A 12772-nucleotide genomic window follows, 5' to 3' on the forward strand; every position below is an offset into this window, starting at 1 on the left:
AATGAACGGTCGAAGCTGAATTAAAACTAAATCCATTTCTCTACTTCAGAATTTCCCAGGGGCACCTGGGTGGCTTAGTTGGTTGAGCGGCTGCCTTCAGCTCAGGTCATGATCAGAGTGTCCTGAATCAAGCCCCCCTCAGGCTCTCTGCTCAGCTGGGGGAGTCTGCTTCTCCCTCTCCCTCTGCCCTGCTCATGCTTGCTCTCTCTCTTTCAAATAAATAAATAAATAAATAAATAAAATCTTAAAAAAAGAGAATTTCCCCAAACCTTGAATATGCCACTGTGCTTTGAGATTTTTCAAAAGGAAGTTATTTTTTTTAATGCTTCTCCATTTTACCTGACTAAAGACCTGTTTTTCCCCCAACAGAACACATTTTTCACATCTCAAACTAGGACCTCAGACAAGGATAAAAAACAGGGACAAGCAAAAATGCTATTGTTGCTGGAGTGTAATGAGGACATAGGAAGGTCGATTCCATAAAAGATGCTTTCCTCATATAAATTATAAACACTGCAGAGGGACAAGTTAGAGAGGTAAGGTAAGAATCCAAATATACCGATATTCTGAAAATTAATTGTGCTCAAGGAATAACACTGACAAATCCTTACATTTCTTGGGTATTTTCTTATAGGTCATTTATTGTTTTGGTAACCCAGCACGTGAACATCATTTTTTTTTCCCAAGGGAAAAATAAGGAATGGAGGGCTCTGATTCGCAGCATGGAAGCTGAAAAGGAATGACAGTCTTTCTGGTTAGTAGTGAATTCTGGTAATGTCAGTATAGTTACTGTGCCTACAGAGGGGCCATGAGTTCCAGGGAGGAGGGTGAGTGTCCAGAGGCAGCCGATGCCAGAGGCACAGCCGTGACTCTCCAGCAGGGGCAATGCCCGGAAAGCGTCCTGTGCCCACGACTCTCTTAGCAGCACGTTGGCTGGGCTTTATGCCTTCCATTCCTGCCCAAGTCTGTCTTTTCAGTCTTCTTGCCTAATGTGTGACCTTTAACCCTTCCAAGAATACTTTTTCTCTTTCACTGGGTTAGATTTATTTTCTCTGTTTGCAGCCAAGAGCTCTGAAATATTCTTTGAAAGTAGAGAAAGTCAGAGGGCAAACTAATATTCTAACTTGCTTCTATCCAATGAGGAAGGAAAGATTGGTTCTGTGGGAGAAAACTGTATGAAATAATGGTATTCTATCAGAATGGATAGTTTAGAAAAGCAGGCTTACAAAGATTCAAGCACCATATGTACAAGGGAAAAAATGAAAATTAGACAATAATAATTGCATAAATGTGAGTCATTAAAAAAACCGGGAGACTCATAAAGGGATGGCTGCGATAAGTTGCTCTCTGGTGCAGAAGAATGAGTAGGAGAATGAAAAGAAGGGAATCTGCCCCCATAGAAATGTGTCTGTAAGAAGAATGTAGGTATTACGCTCCCCGCGAGAACCCCATCTTCAGGGCCAAGGTACTCCTTTCCAAGCTGTTGCTGGCTCACAGGTGCATCCCACTTTTGAAATTGCCCTCGGCTGCAGGCGACTGACCTGACCCAAGCTTAGAGCTTTCCCAGGTGTGGCTGATGCAGGAATAAAAAAAGCCTTGCCCCAATTTGGAATAATTCTAGAGCAGCCTGTAGAGGCCCGAGGCCTCAGTTATGACCACTTCTCCCACTGCCCAGTCCTGCCTTCCTTACTTCCTTACAGGCGTATCTCCCGAGATCACTCTTTAGCAACTTCCTGGATGAAACTCCTCAGAAACTGTTTGCAGGGAACCCATCTAATGCAGAGATAAAGTCCAGAATAAGCAGTTGTGAAAATCCTTAACAAAAATAGACTTTTTAGTCATGATCTGAATAAGAACAAATGAAGGGTAGGCTCACATCCTGGGAAGGACACTCTAATGTTAGATGAAGGCAGAACTCATGGCCTGCATGACCACCATGGTCCCTACCATAAGTAGGCCTCTATGATTATCAGTTTACTCAATTTCGACTTTCCCCCGGGATTCTCTAGCAAGAAGGAGTGTCTTCAATCTGTAAATGGAAGAACAATCAGCCTAAAAAGAAAGCTCAGTCCAATTAAGACAAGTAAGATAATAAGAGAACCCTATCGCATTTTTAAATGAAATCCTTAATGAAATGAAGATAGATGTTCACTGTAAGAATGTGAGCCACAGCTGTCATCAGCTCTGTCAGGTGAAAAAATCCTTCCTGGAGTAGCATGCAATGAAGCCAAGAGGCTGAAAAAATTAGGGGCACCTGGGTGGCTCAGTTGGTTGGGCACCTGCCTTCCGCTCAGGCCATGATCCCAGGATCCTGGGGTGGAGACTCGAGTCAGGCCCCCTGCTTTGCCTCTTACTTCCTGCTCCCGCTGCAGCTCCCCCTGCTTGTGCTTTCTTGCTCTGTCAAATAAATGAATATATCTTAAAAAAAAAAAAAAAAGAAAGCTGAAATAATTAGAGATAGCAACTGAGAGAGTGCTGGAGACTTAAGTCCACTCAATAATAGCTCCATCCCTGCCCTTTGCAATTACATGAATAAGTCCACTTTTTTTTTTTCTTAACTGATTTCCAGTTGGGTTTTTTCTTTTCAGTAAAAAGGCCTGAAAAATAATGCATTCATAGATGAGATTCTGGTGCTCACTAAGTTATAAGAAGTAAACAGCAGATTCGAGCATCTGAGCCACACACGTCTTTCTGTTTACGTCTGTTGATGAGTAGTTCTCCATCAGTCCATCATCTGTGGAAAGGCAGTGGAGTCCTGTAGGAGAATCCCCTGTGTCGATTTTATTATTGTTTCTGGTCATCTGCTCCTCTCCCCGTAAGAACACACATCCGTCTAGTGCTTCACTGTGTGCGAATACACACTTCTGTCTAGGAAGCTCACTGCGAGGGTATTCTTAGGTTCTACTCAGCGTTCAGAGACACAAAACTACTGTCGGCCACTTTGGCATCTGATTCACTCAGAAGAAAACACAGGACAGGAACCACAGTTTGTCAGCAGGGCAGCGTCAGATGTCCCTCTTTCGTGGGATGGCAAATCTCAGGGCTGCCCAGGAACAGCTCAAATGCAGGAAGACGAGATCCATCTGGGGCAGGTGCAGGAATCACACTGACTCAGAGTCTCATTCCCCATAGGAGTCAGTATCTCTTCAACAACTTCAGAAACAGAGTTTCTAAATCCGCACAAGGATGTACCCAGTTAAACAGTCACCACACTCAGGGAAGCTAGAAGCTACCCAGCCTCCAGCAGGTGTCTGTAGGGCATTTGTAGTTTGTCACAGGCCAGATGCAATTCCCAGTCAGAGATCATTTTAATCATAAGCAGTGTGGCTGAGGAATATTGCTAATACAGAGTTCTAACCTGGGGTTCCGGGGGAACAGAGCTAGTGAGATAAATAATGGTCAAATACTTTTTTTTTTAATTTTTACTTATTTATTTGACAGGGAGAGAGCACAAGCAGAGGGGCAGCAGAGGCAGAGGGAGAAGCAGGCTCCCACTGAGCAGGGAGCCCGATGTGGGACTTGATCCCAGGACCCTGGGATCATGACCTGAGCCGAAGGCAGCAGACACTTAACCAAATGAGCCATCCAGGTGCCCCATAAAGGTCAAATTCTTAAGCAGCAGAGAAAACATTTTGTTAACCTTTTATCGAAACTGCCACACCTGAGAGCGGGTTTGATCCTATGACCTGCTCCGACCTATAAGATGTAAGAGGGGCAACTCTCCCTCTTTCCAAGCAGAAGGCTTCTGAGCCATTGCACTGTTTCACTTTACCCTCTTCCCTCTGCCAAGAGACAGGGGTAGGGGCAACACTTTCGTCCTACGAACCCAAATGAAGAAGGCATTTGGAGCAGAGCCATAAAACAGAGCTGCAGCAGAATCTGGCAGATTTTGCAGTTGCCAGAAAACCTCCAAGACAGGTAAAGATTTATCATTGTAAGCCCTTGTTAATGGAAGAGTTGTTCGTTATTCCAGAATAACCTATTTCTGATTAATATAATCCCCTTTATTTCTTATTTTTTAAATTTTATTTTAAAATTTTAACTCCAGTATAGTTAACGGTGTTATATTAGTTTCAGGTGTACAATACAGTGATTCAACAATTTTATATACTACTCAGCGCTCATCAAGATAAATGTACTCTTAATCCTCTTTGCCTGTTTCACCCATACCCCCATCCACCTCCCGTGTGGTAACCACCTGTTTATTCTCTATTTGTTGTTCTCTATATTTAAGAGTGTGTTTTTGGCTTGTCTCCTTTTTTCCCTTTGCTTTCTTTCTTCAATTCCACATATGAGTGAAATCATATGGTATCTGTCTTTTTCTGACTGACTTATTTTGCTTAGCATCGTACTCTCTAGCTCCAACCATGTTGCAAATGGCAAGATTTCATTCTTTTTTATGGCTGAGTATTATTCCATTACACACACACCCACACACCCACATCTTCTTTATCCATTCATTTGTTCGTGGACATTTGGGCTGCTTCCATAATATGGCTATTGTAAATAATGTTTCATAAACATACAAGTGCATATATCTTTTCAAATGGGTGTTTTTGTATTCTTTGGGTAAAAGCGCAGGGGAATGTATCGCCTTTAAAAAGATGTAGGGTGGGTTTTATCACTCTCCAACCAGGAGCCCCTGAGAAGAGCCTGTCAACGAAGCTAGCTAGTTCTTTGTTGTGTTATTGCTTTAATTATGGCAATAATTCCTAATTTAAGAGGCTTATGTAAAGTTTTCCCCCTTTTTGAGCACTTTGGCTGTTAGGACAGTTCATGCAATGCCTAAAACCCCATGCACACTGCTTTCAATATGCAGTGTAGCTTGGCTTCCCTCCTTTCTCTCATGCTGGACTCCAGCTGTGCACCCAGAAAGAGGCTTTTCTGCAGCCACAGGCTCCTTCCTATATTTTTTCTCCTGTTGTCTTTTCACTGGAGTTGAGATGGGGAGCCACTTTGCTGTTGTCCTTTCTCTTTTAGCCAGTCTTACCATATCCTCTCAATGGTTTGACATTTTTATTAATGATTTAAATGAGGGCTTAGATGAAATTATTTTCAAGCTCTCTGATGACACAAAAGTGTGGGGGGGTGGTTAGCTAAAATGACAGATAATAAAATCAGGATTCATAGTGATTTCTGTAGATTGCAATGCTGTGCTGATAGCAAAAAGATGATATAAAAAGAATACACTGGAACTCTATAAGAGCAATATTTATGGAATAGATCACAAATAAGATCCTGTGAAACATCTTTGTTTTTATAGAAAATATTTCAAAAGGGTAATTCATTTGACAGAGAAGCAAAATGGTGAAAAAACGCTGGGTTTTTTTTTTCACTCTTTTCTCTCACTTAGATAATTTACGGAAATACCCAGCAGGTTGTGGGGGGAACTCTGAAATGCATAATGCTTAGATGAGTGATGATAAGTATTTCCTATCAGATGAGAAGAATACTTTTGGTGGGGAAAGGGTCAGGTCAAGATGAAATTTCATTTTGTTCACCCTAGAACTACTAAATAGACTGTGTGACTTACCAAATGTTTTTACAAAGAGGTTAAATCTTGGGTTATAGATCTATTCAGTTTTGGTTCCTGATGTGTTGTTTCCTCAGAAGCTTTACCTGTTCCTTCAGCCTAGGTGAGGATGCTATTGGTTGTACTCTCTAGGATTGTGCTTTTTTTTTTTTTTTCAGGACATGAACCTCAGTTCATAATTATACCTCCGTCAGTGTGATTATTTGATTGATACCTGAATGTCCCATTTCACAGTCAGCTCCATGTGTCTGTTTGTACTCACCATGGCATCCGAGAGCCTAAGGGACTGGAACGTAGTAAGCACTCAAATATTTATTGAATAAATGAATAAATGAAAGATCTTAAATGTAAGTGATTAGAATGGATTTCTGGAAGTGGCAGGCAGGAGGAGGCAGTAGGAAAAATTGGAGTTAACTTTTTTTTTTAAAGATTTTTATTTGTTTATTTGACAGAGATAGAGACAGCCAGTGAGAGAGGGAACACAAGCAGGGGGAGTGGGAGAGGAAGAAGCAGGCTCATAGCAGAGAAGCCTGATGTGGGGCTCGATCCCATAACGCCAGGATCACGCCCTGAGCCGAAGGCAGACGCTTAACCGCTGTGCCACCCGGGCGCCCCGTGGAAAGCAGTAGTTGTTCTGAGGAGAACAAAGACCGCTTCTGATCCTCACCGAGGCTGCCCTTCTATGGGGAAGTTTGTGGCAGCTCCTTTTTGCTATTATTGCTACAGGGCCCAGGGTTCTCCATGATGCTTAAAACTGTCAGCCCGATGTGTAAAATTTACTTCCAACAAGTTAATAAGCCCAGCCGGCGGTGCACTAGGAGGAAGAGAGGCATTCAGCCAGGCTCTGAGCAGCGGAGGGAGCACACACACAACAGAGGGCCGACAGGAGGGACGCATATCGGACTTGACGCCATCATGTCATGTTTTAGAGCTCGTTCAGAGCACTTGCACTAAATCAGAGGCAACTGCAGGAACATTGACTCTGCTGACCTGAAAACATTGTTGTGCTGGATTCGACTGAAAGTTTTGTTTGGGGGAAGACTTGGTTTCCATACTATCTCCCTTCACCCCCCTCGGCCTCCCAAGGGGGGGATGTTTTGGAAACTCACTGTGCTGCTACCTGTGCCACAGTGAGTCTGGATCCTCCTTCGCACCACTGAGAAGGGGGAGGAGTCTGGAAAGGTCCAGAAGAGGGTTCACAGAAACATTCCCACAGGCACTTTCTCCCTATTCTACCAGCTGCCTTCACCAACGAAACAGTTCAGCAAGCTTAACATAGACAACCAGACTCACTTTGTCTAAAAGAAAGGGAAGTGACAGCAAGAATCAGCTGGAAACCTCTAAATAAACAGACTTAAGCTTGATCTACATAACGTAATTGGGTGGTTTAGTCTCACTTCGCCCAGCCGGAAGCCGGGTGGATTACCTGGTAACCGGGACAGAGAGACGAACTTGGAGAATTTGTGGGGCTGTCGCTTGCTTGGTTTCACTACTTCAGGATTGTCTTTCTAAATTTAACACAGTTGAAGCCACATACTCAGTGTCAACCTAGATTTATTCTGTATGTGGCCTCAAAACTGACTGAAAACACAGTCTGAGAACTCACACACTGAAATCAACATACTGGAAGATACTCAAGAAGGGTTCCAAGCATTTATTTTCAAAGATGCTTTGGTTGCTCTTACTTTGTTTAAAAAAAAAAAAAAAAGGTAAAATTGTCCTCTCATTCATTCAGTCAGTCAGTTGTTCATTCAAATATTTCTTACCTGGTACTAAGTGCCAGGAACACCCAGAGGTACGACAAGTCCAAGCCCTTGTGGCTTTTAAAGTCTATAGGAGGAGGCAGGTTCTATTAGAGAGGTGCCATTCCTTTTTGTTGTTTGTTTGTTTGTTTGTTTTGTTTTTATTTTCTTTTTAATTTAAATTCAATTAATTAACATCTAGTATATAATTAGTTTCAGAAATAAAGTTCAGTGATTCATTAGACTTATATAACACCCAGTGCTCATTCATTATATCAGTGCCCTCCTTAATGTCCATCCCCCCCACCCCCTCTCTTCCAGCAACCCTCAGTTTGTTCCTTATGGTTAAGAGTTTCTTATGATTTGTCTCCCTCTCTGACTTTGTCTTGTTTTTATTTTCCCTCCCTTCCCCTATGATCCCGTTTTGTTTCTTAAATTCCACATACCAGTGAGATCATATGATAATTGTCTTTCTCTGACTTATTTCACTTAGCATAATACCCTGTAGTTCCATCCACATCATTGCAAATGGCAAGATTTCATTTTTTGGTGGCTGAGTAGTATTCCACTGTGTGTGTGTGTGTGTGTGTGTGTGCGTGCGTGCGTGCATGTATAAATACATCACATCTTCTTTATCCATTCATCTGTCAATGTACATCTGGGCTCTTTCCATAGTTGGGCTATTGTGGACATTGCTGTTTTGAACATTGGGGTGCAGGTGCCCCTTCGGATCACAACATTTGTATCTTTGGTGTAAATCCCTAGTAGTGCAATTGCTGGATTGTACGGTAGACCTGTTTATAACCTTTTGAGGAACCTCCATACTACTTTTCAGAGTGGCTGCCGACTTGCATTCCTACCAGCAGTGTAAAAGGGTTCCCCTTTCTCTGTATCCTTGCCAACATCTGTCATTTCCTGACTTGTTAATTTTAGCCATTCTGGCTGGTGTGAGGTGATATCTCATTGTGGTTTTGATTTGTCTTCCCCTGATGCTGAGTGAAGTTGAACATTTTTTTCATGTGTCTGTTGGCCATTTGTATGTCTTCTTTGGAGAAATGTCTGTTAGTATCTTCTGCCCATTTCTTGATTGGATTACTTGTTCTTTGGGTGTTGAGTTTGGTAAGTTCTTTATAGATTTTGGATACTAGCCCTTTATCTGATACGTCATTTGCAAATATCTTCTCCCATTCTGTTGGTTGTCTTTTGGTTTTGTCGACTGTTTCCTTTGTTGTGCAAAAGCTTTTTATCCTGATGAAGTCCCAATAGTTCATTTTTGCTTTCAGAGCAAGTCTAGCAAGAAGTTTCTGTGGCCAAGGTCGTGTCTAGCAAGATGTGTCCAGTAAGAAGTTGCTGCAGCTGGGGTCGAAGAGGTGGCTGCCTGTGTTCTCCTCAAGGTTTTGATGGATTCCTGTCTCACATTTAGGTCTTTCATCCATTTTGAGTCTATTTTTGTGTATGGTGTAAGAGAGTGGTTCAATTTCCTTCTTCTGCATTTGGCTGTGCAATTTTCCCAACACCCCTTTCTTTTTCTTTTACCCCCCCTTTCTTTAACCCTTTCTTCCCCTACCGATCTTCCTAGTCTTATGTTCCATAGATGAGAGAAATCATATGATAATTGTCTTTCTCTGCTTGACTTATTTCACTTAGCATTATCTCCTCCAGTGCCGTCCATGTTGCAGCAAATGTTGAGAACTCGTTCTTTCTGATAGCTGAGTAATATTGCATTGTATATATGGACCACAACTTCTTTTTTTTAATGTTTTTTATTATATTATGTTAGTCACCATACAGTATATCCCTGGTTTCTGATGTAAAGTTCGATGCTTCATTAGTTGCGTATAACACCCAGTACACCAAGCAGTACGTGCCCTCCTTACTACCCATCACCAGGCTATCCCATTCCCCCACCCCTCTCCCCTCTGAAGCCCTCAGTTTGTTTCTCAGATGGACTACAACTTCTTAATCCAGTCATCTGTTGAAGGGCATCTCGGTTCCTTCCACGATTTAGCTATTGTGGACAATGCTGCTATGAAACATTGGGGTGCATATGGCCCTTCTCTTTACTACGTCTGTATCTTTGGGGTAAACACCCAGTAGTGCAATGGCTGGGTCATAGGGTAGTTCAATTTTTAACTTTTTAAGGGACCTCCACACTGTTTTCCAGAGTGGCTGTACCAACTTGCATTCCCACCAACAATGTAGGAGGGATCCCCTTTCTCCACATCCTCTCCAACAATTGTTGTTTCTTGCCTTGTCTATCTTTGCCATTCTAACTGGCGTAAGGTGGTATCTCAGTGTGGTTTTGATTTGAATTTCCCTGATGGCTAATGATTTTGAACATTTTTTCATGTGTCTGTTAGCCATTTGTATGTCTTCATTGGAAAAGTGTCTGTTCATATCTTCTGCCCATTTTATGATTTGTTTATTTGTTTCTCGTGTATTGAGTTTGAGAAGTTCTTTGTAGATCTTGGATACCAGTCCTTTATCTGTGGTGTCCTTTGCAAATATATTCTCCCATTCCGTGGGCTGTCTCTTAGTTTTTTTGACTGTTTCCTTGGCTGTGCAGAAGCTCTTTATCCTGATAAAGTCCCATAAGTTCATTTTATCTTTTATTTCTCTTGCCTTTGGAGATGTGTCGTGAAAAAGGTTGCTCTGGCCGATGTCATAGAAGTTGTTGCCTATGTTCTCCTCTAGAATTTTGATGGATTCCTGTCTCACATTGAGGTCTTTCATCCATTTGGAGTTTATTTTTGTGTATGGTGTGAGAGAGTGGTCAAGTTTCATTCTTTTGCATGTAGCTGTCCAATTTTCCCAGCACCATTTATTGAAGAGACTGTCTTTTTTCCACCGGATGTTTTTTCCTGCTTTATCAAAGATTAGTTGCCCAAAGAGCCGAGGGTCCATTTCTGGGTTCTCTATTCTGTTCCATTGGTCGATGTGTCTGTTTTTGTGCCAGTACCATGCTGTCTTTGTGATCACAGCTTTGTAGTACAGCTCGAAATCCGGCATTGTGATGCCCCCAGCTTTGTTTTTCCTTTTCAACAGTTCCTTGGAGATTCGGGGCCTTTTCTGGTTCCATACAAATTTAAGGACTATTTGTTCCAGTTCTTTGAAAAATGTCCTCGGTATTTTGATCGGGATAGCATTGAAAGTGTAGATTGCTCTGGGTAGTATGGACATTTTAACTATGTTAATTCTTCCAATCCATGAGCATGGAATATTTTTCCATCTTTTTATGTCTTCCTCAATATCTTTCAAAAGTGATCTATAGTTTCTAGGATATAGGTCCTTTACGTCTCTGGTTAAGTTAATTCCAAGGTAACGTATGGTTTTTGGTGTTATTGTAAATGGGATGGATTCCCTAATTTCTCTTTCTTCAGTCTCGTTATTCGTGTATAGAAATGCAACTGATTTCTGGGCATTGATTTTGTATCCTGCCACCTTACTGAATTGTTCTATAACTTCTAATAGTTTGGGAGTGGATTCCTTTGGGTTTTCCATATAGAGTATCATGTCATCTGCAAAGAGAGACAGTTTGACTTCTTCTTTGCCGATTTGGATACCTTTGATCCCTTTTTGTCTTCTGATTGCTGTTGCAAGGACTTCTAGTACTATGTTGAATAATAGTGGCGAGAGTGGGCATCCTTGTCGTGTTCCTGATCTTAAGGGAAAGGCTTCCAGCTTTTCCCCATTGAGAATAATGCTTGCAGTAGGCTTTTCATAGATGGCTTTTATGAGATTGAGAAATGTACCCTCTATTCCTACACTCTGAAGGGTTTTAATCAGGAAAGGATGCTGTATTTTGTCAAATGCTTTTTCTGCATCAATTGAGAGGATCATATGGTTCTTGAGTCTTTTCTTGTTGATATGATGTATCACATTGATTGATTTGCGAGTGTTGAACCATGCTTGCATCCCAGGTATGAATCCCACTTGGTCATGATGGATAATCCTTTTAATGTACTGTTGGATTCTATTAGCAAGGATCTTGTTGAGGATTTTGGCATCCATATTCATTAGAGAAATCGGTCTGTAATTCTCCTTTTTGAGGGGGTCTTTGCCTGGTTTGGGGATCAAGGTAATATTAGCCTCATAGAATGAGTTTGGTAGCTTTCCTTCTGTTTCTATTTTTTGAAATAGCTTTAGGAGAATAGGTATTATTTCTTCTTTGAATGTTTGGTAGAATTCCCCAGGAAAACCGTCTGGGCCTGGAGTTTTATTATTTGGAAGGTTGTTTATCACTGACTCAATTTCTTCATAGTTAATTGGCCTATTTAAGAAATCTATTTCTTCCTGTTTCAGTCTTGGTAGTTTATAGGTTTCCAGGAAGGCCTCCATCTCTTCCAGATTGTTTAGTTTTTTGGCATATAGCTGTTGATAAAAGTTTCTAATAATCCTTGCAATTTCAATGGTGCTGGTCGTGACCTCTCCCTTTTCAGTCATAATTTTAATAATCTCAGTCCTTTCTCTTTGTTTTTGGACAAGTTTTGCCAGTGGTCTATCAATTTTATGGATTCTCTCAAAGAACCAGCTTCTAGTCCTGTTGATCTGCTCTACTGTGGTTCTGGTCTCTAATTCATTGATTTCTGCTCTAATCTTGGTCAACTCCTTCCTTGTCAGTGGGTTAGGCCTGTCCCTCTGTTGCTGTTCCAGTTTCTTGAGGTGAGAATATAGAAACTGCATTTTAGATTTTTCTATTCTTTTGAGTGAGGCTTGGATGGCTATGTATTTCCCCCTTAGGACTGCCTTTGCAGTATCCCATAGGTTTTGGACCGTTGTGTATTCATTCTCGTTGGTCTCCATAAATTGTTTAATTTGTTTTTTGATTTCCTGGTTTATCGAGTCATTCTTGAGCAGGATGGTTCTTAGCCTCCAAGTGTTTGAGTTTCTTCCAGGTTTTTCCTTGTGGTTGAGTTCCAATTTCAGAGCGTTGTGGTCTGAGAATATGCAGGGGATAATTTCAATCTTTTGGTATTGGCTGAGACCTGTTTTGTGTCCCAGAGCATGATCTATTCTTGAGAATGTTCCATGGGCATTTGAATAGAATGAGTATTCTTTGGTTCTGGGGTGTAGTGTTCTATATATATCTATGAGGTCCAACTCGTCGAGTATGGCATTCAAAGCCTTTGATTCTTTGCTTAGTTTTTGCCAGGGTGTTCTGTCTATTTCTGATAGTGGGGTGTTGAGGTCCCCTACTATTACTGTGTTCTTATCTATATGTCTCTTTATTTTGGTTAAGAGTTGGCTTGTGTATCTTGCTGCTCCCCTGTTGGGGGCATATATATTAATAATTGTCATATCCACTTGTTGAATACTTCCTTTAAGAATAATATAGTGCCCTTCTGTATCTCTCTCTATGGCCTCTAGTTTAAAATCCAGTCTATCTGATATGAGAATTGCTACTCCAGCTTTCTTTTGAGGTCCATTTGCGTGGAAGATGGTACTCCATCCCCTTACTCTAAGTCTGAATGCATCTTTGGGTTCAAAATGAGTCTCT

At 41.4% G+C, this 12772-nt stretch overlaps 1 long non-coding RNA gene across 1 annotated transcript; it reads left to right on the plus strand.

Annotated features, from left to right (window-relative positions):
* The first annotated feature begins 382 nt into the window (after positions 1-382).
* LOC117796757 lies at positions 383-5816 on the plus strand. Its single transcript, XR_004621415.1, has 4 exons — positions 383-536; positions 635-754; positions 3793-3918; positions 5692-5816. It is a non-coding gene; the product is annotated as an uncharacterized LOC117796757 (long non-coding RNA).
* Positions 5817-12772: the final 6956 nt, after the last annotated feature.

Source organism: Ailuropoda melanoleuca, chromosome 16 (genome assembly GCF_002007445.2).
Source record: "Ailuropoda melanoleuca isolate Jingjing chromosome 16, ASM200744v2, whole genome shotgun sequence".
Lineage (NCBI taxonomy): Eukaryota > Metazoa > Chordata > Mammalia > Carnivora > Ursidae > Ailuropoda > Ailuropoda melanoleuca.